At 38.2% G+C, this 5683-nt stretch overlaps 1 pseudogene; it reads left to right on the forward strand.

Moving 5' to 3' along the window:
- Window positions 1-4763: 4763 nt before the first annotated feature.
- On the forward strand, window positions 4764-5252 carry LOC101605267 (annotated as a pseudogene).
- The last annotated feature ends 431 nt before the right edge of the window (window positions 5253-5683 follow it).

Raw genomic sequence — 5683 nt, forward strand, 5'->3', positions numbered from 1 at the left:
AGTCATACTTTCCTATTTTTTTTTTATTTTTGGCAAGTCCAACAGAGTGACATTTTTTATGCGAGAGAGAGAGAGAGAATTGGCAATGCCAGAGCCTCCAGCCAGTGCAAATTGAACTCCAGACACATGTGCCACATTGTGTGCATGTGTGGCCTTGTGCACTTTCATCACTTTGTGCTTCTGGCTTATGTGGGACCTGGAAAGTCAAACATGGGCCCTTAGGCTTAGCAGACAAGCAGGTTAACTGCAAAGCCATCTCTCCAGCCCGAGTCATACCTTTAATTATTGATATATAGTATATCTACAATGTTTATTGAAACATTTGGTGAGTGTCAACTAAATGAAAACATACACAGCACCTCCTTTATGTGTCAAGGTAAGTTTGTACATTAGATGTGCATCAGCTATACATCATATATGTGTGTATATAAATACAGCTGTTCCTTGACTCATAATGTGGTTATATCCTAGCAAGCCCATCATGAATCAAACATAGTGATCATGAAAAAATGTATAGAATCTACCCCACTTACTGTATATCCCAGTGTATCCTAGCCTGCCTTATGTGTGCTCATAGCAATTACATTCCCCTACATTAGGACAAAGCCAGTTTTATAATCAGGTGTCTAATGCCTTACATACACACTGGGATGGGCATTGTGGAGATGTTATGGGATAAAAATACAACATTCAAGCAATGCTGATGGCAGAGGAAACTATATATACATATAATATATGCATATATATATCTCAACTGTTTCCTCCTGTGATGGCATAGATGACTGGCAGATGAATGTTGCTGATAATGCTTCACATCACAAGAGAGGATTATAGGCCATGTTGCTACCTGAATAAAGAACAAAAGTTTATGATTAAAAAATCATTAAGTACAACACGTATAAATTAGGCTCTATCTCTGTACCTGTGAATATGTTTGAGTGATGCATGTGTGAGAAATAAAAACAGAACTTAAAATTTACTATTGAGATAGAGGGATACCTTACTAATAAACTAATAATTTACAAGTTTGTCTTCAGTCTCATCATGACCTTTGATTAAAGCTAAGTTAATTCCTTTCCTAACAAGTCAAAGATTGGATGGTCCAACAAAGTTCAACTACATAATGGCAAAAGAGTACTGCAAAAATTCCAAATGATCAGGTTGTGTGTGTGTGTGTGTGTATTTCATGTATATATTACATATTTAAGAAAATAATATTTATTTAACAGAAAGAGAGAGAATAGACACCCTTTTGTGCCTCTGCAAATGAAATCCAGTTGCATGTGCCACTTGTGCAACCGGCTTTATGTGGGTGATGGGGAATAAAAGCCAGGTCTTCAGGTTTTGCAAGCAAGTGCTTGCAATTGCTGAGTAATCTCTCCAGCCTTTAGTAGCATAATCTTAAGGACTTCATAAACAAATAGAAACAAACAAATAATAAAGAAAATAAATTTAAAATATGATTATTGATCAGATCAAGGATAATGATAAATCTCTAGCTAAGTAGATCAAGGGGAAAAGGATAAAGCACAAATTCTCAGCATCAAAAGTGAGAGAGGAATTATCCCTGCACTGTATCACTAACATTGAAACAATACTACATGTGTACTTGCTTCTGTGGCACATACATTAAAATTAATGATATATAGATTAACATTCCCTGTGTAAAGATGACACAACTGAGTAAAGCAGTCTATATTTTTTCAATAAAATAAACTTTATTAAAATTTATATAATCCCTTCCCACTCTCCTTGTTTTCCTTTTTCCATTCCTTCCACTGAATCTTTCCTTTCTGTTATCCTTTCTTCTATATTGATGCCTTTTCTGGTTATTGGCCATTCTCCAACATCTATGACAACCTGTGATGGGCCTAATATTATGCAGGTCTTGTGAAGGCAAGAACAGGCACCATGAGGAAATGACCACAATGACCATTTTTGGTTTCTTTTTTTAAATCTTTTTATTTATTTGTTTAAGAGCAACAGACCAAGAGGCAGAAGGAGGCAGAGAGAGAGAGAGAGAGAGAGAGAGAGAGAGAATGGGCACGCCAGGGCCTCCAGCCACTGCAAACGAACTCCAGACTCATGTGCATCTGGATAAAGTGGGTCCTGGGGAATCGAGCCTCGAACTAGGAACCTTAGGCAACACAGGCAAGTGCTTAACTGCTAAGCCATCTGTCCAGCCCAACACAATGACCATTTTTGTATCTAGAAAACAACAGTCCAAAGTGTGCCTCCCAATCCTTTTGCCCTTCCATCTTGTTCTGCCACCTCTTCTGCTATGGTCCCTGAACCTTGGAGGGTAGGAGTGCTACACACTCAACTGTCACTTCTCAGCACACTTATGAGTTGTGAGTCTCCCCAGAACACATCACCATATGAAGAAAAAAGAAAAAAAAAAAAAACAAACAAACTTCTCTGACCAAAAGCAAGTACAACTCTAATAGGCAGGCATAACCATGTGTACTGAGGGCAGTTTGGTGAGTATACTATATCCATGTACCCAAACAACAATGGTAACTTTGCCCCTTGGGCCTGTGACCCACCAAGCCAAAGGAATTGACTAGGTTTTCAGTATCAGTCATGAATTACCTTCTAAGGAAAGCCCCCCCCCCACACACATACAAATAGAGAATAATCAAGATTCTTTCAATAATAACTCTTAATGGAAATGGCTTCAACTCACCAATAAAAAGCCATAGACTAAATGACTGGATTCAAAAACAAGAACCAATCCTCTTTGTCTCCAAGAAGCACATCTAACTAGCAAAAATGTCTAAAAAAAAAGGTGTATCAGAGGATACTAATCAAACTACCAACGAAATGAAAACCCTAAAGTAGGAATGGCTATCCTTATATCATATAAAGTAGATTGCAAACCAAAACTGGTCATAAAAGGCAAAAAAGAACACTACATATGAAGAAAAGGAAAAACTCATCAAGAAGATATAACTATTGTATATGCACTAAATACTGAGGGTCCAAATTTCACTAAAAAAAAAAAAAAAAAAAAATACCAAAAGACATAAAACAACACATCAGCCCTGAGGTAATAACAGAGACTTCAATACCAAACTCTCATATGGACATAGGTCCTCAAAACTAAAAATAGCTTTAAAAAAACAAATCCTCAGAGCTAAATATCACAGATCACGTACTTAGAGTATTCCACCCAACGGATAGCAGCTAGGGAATACACACTCTTCTTGAACACATGACCGCTCCTCCAAAACTGATCACAAAGTATTTCACAAAACAAATTATAACATATTTAAAACTCTAGATAATCCTTTGCATCCTACCATAGCAGAATAAAAGTAGAAATTATCAGAAAAAGAGAATAGAAACTAAGTCTTAGAGATTGAATAACATACTTTTGAATGAACAGTGAAAATATCAGGGAGATAATCATCAAAAGAAAGAAAAAATAATTAAGAAATTGGGGGTGAAATTTTAAAAATTTCTTGAAACAAATGAAAATGACAGTACAGCTTACAAGGTCCTCTTGGACACAGCTACAACAGTCCTAAGAAGAGTGTTTATAGCGATAAGTGTTCATATTAAAAAATCTTTGAGCTCTCAAAAACCCATAAAATATGTCTCAATGCTCTAGAAAAACAAGAACCCAATCCCAAAGCCAGTAAAAGGCAAAAGTAATAAATATTAGGGCAGAAATTAATAAAGCATAGATTAAAATAATAATGCATAGGATTAAATAGTTGGTTCTTTGAAAAAGCTGATAAGATTAATGTTTTTAGCCAAACTAACAAAAAGGAGAGAGAAGACCCAAGTTAACAAAATCATAGAATAACAGAGAGTTGCTATAACAAATCACAATGAAATCCATAATACTATTAGAAAATACTTTGAGAATTTATATTCCAAAGTGCTGGAAAACCTAGAAAAAATAGAGAAACTTTTATTTTATTTTATTTGTTTATTTATTTGAGAGCGACAGATGACAGAGAGAAAGAGCAAGAGCAAGAGAGAGAGAGAATGGGCATGCCAGGGCCTCCAGCCTTTGAAAAGGAGCTCCAGATAAAGTGGGTCCTGGGGAATCGAGCCTGGAATCGGGGTCCTTAGGCTTCACAGGCAAGCTCCTAGCCACTAAGCCATCTCTTGAGCCCAGAGAAACTTTTAAATCCATATAACCTACTAAAATTAAAACTGGAAGATATCAGTAGCAAGCAAATTTATCAGCAACAATGTGATTAAAACTGTCATTAAAAGTCTCCCTACATGGGCTGAAGAGACAGCTCAGCCTGTAAAGTCTAATGACTGGCTTTGATCCCTCAGTACCCACTTAAAGCCAGATGCACAAAGTGGTGCATGCATCTGGAGTTTTTTGCAGGTACTTGAAGCCCTGGTGCCTTCATACATATTCTCTCTTTCTTTCTCTTTCTCTCTCCTCACAAGTAAATAAGTAAAAATATTTAAGATTAAAGAAACCTCCCCACAAAGAAAAACTCAGGGTCAAATGAATCCATGCTGAATTCTGTCAAACTTTTAAAGCAGATCAAATACCAACTCTTTCCAAATTGTTCCACAAAAGAGAAAGGGAAAGGCCACTACCAACTTCTTTCCATGAATTTTACCCTGATTTACTACTTGATTCCAAACCTGAATAAAGGCACAGATGCAAAAAAGGCCATGTCATGGACACCTTTAGTGGAGAGAAAGGCAGCCCGTTGCGGGAGGGAAGCAGAGCAAGCAGGCAGGCCTTGTCCTGGTGTGTGTGTATCTCAGAGTGCTGGGAGCTCAAAATGCATCGCGGTTCTAGCACGTTGGATTGTAAGGTACATGTAGGTAATCTCAAAAACAATGACAACAAGAGGGAATTGGAACGGACCTTTGGCTATTAGGGACCATTCGGAAGTGTGTGAGTTGCTAGAAACCCTCCCGGCTTTGCTCCGTTGAATTTGAGGATCCCCGCGATGCAGCTGATGCTTCTGAGAACTCGATGAAGAACACTCTGGCTGCCGGGTAAGAGTGGAACTGTCCAATGGTGAAAAAAGAAGTTGAAATCGTAGCCCACCTCCTTCTGGGGTCGTCTTCCAGATGACTGCCGTGGGAGGAGTCCTCCACCTCTGCGAAGATCTCCAAGGAGGAGAAGCTTCTCTCGCAGCAGCCGGAGCAGGTCCCTTTCCAGACCCAGAAGGAGAGAGAGGTCACTGTCTCAGGAGATACATCAGAAGCTGGCCCCATCCTTCTGTAGGTCTGGTAGCTGATCTAAGTCAAATGAAAGAAAATAGAAGACCAGTTTGCAAGACAACTGGTGTACAGAAAATAACTGCATTTCACAGGAGTATGAACAGTAAATTCAAGTTTTGTTTGAGACTTCATAATCTTGGTGCATTTTTAAGATGTTTTGGCTCTTCAGATTTGTATCTTGGAACAGTGACACACATAACAATGTCATTCTCTATGGTTTGAAATGGATTGCATGAGGCATGTGATACCAAGAATTATTACTTTACAATGTTCCCTTAAGCAAGATTGAATTTGCTTGGAACTTTATTTTTTCATAGGCTGATTAAACCTCTAAATCCTGCCCAGCTAAAGTGGGACATGTTAATGGTGTAGAAACAAAAGTGGCAGAAATTAAACAGATGTAGGAACTTCCATGGCTGGAATTGTGTGCAGCTGCACGTAAGTCTCGTCAAGCTGCTGTGAACATAGGCCA

Source organism: Jaculus jaculus, chromosome 2, assembly GCF_020740685.1.
Source record: "Jaculus jaculus isolate mJacJac1 chromosome 2, mJacJac1.mat.Y.cur, whole genome shotgun sequence".
NCBI lineage: Eukaryota > Metazoa > Chordata > Mammalia > Rodentia > Dipodidae > Jaculus > Jaculus jaculus.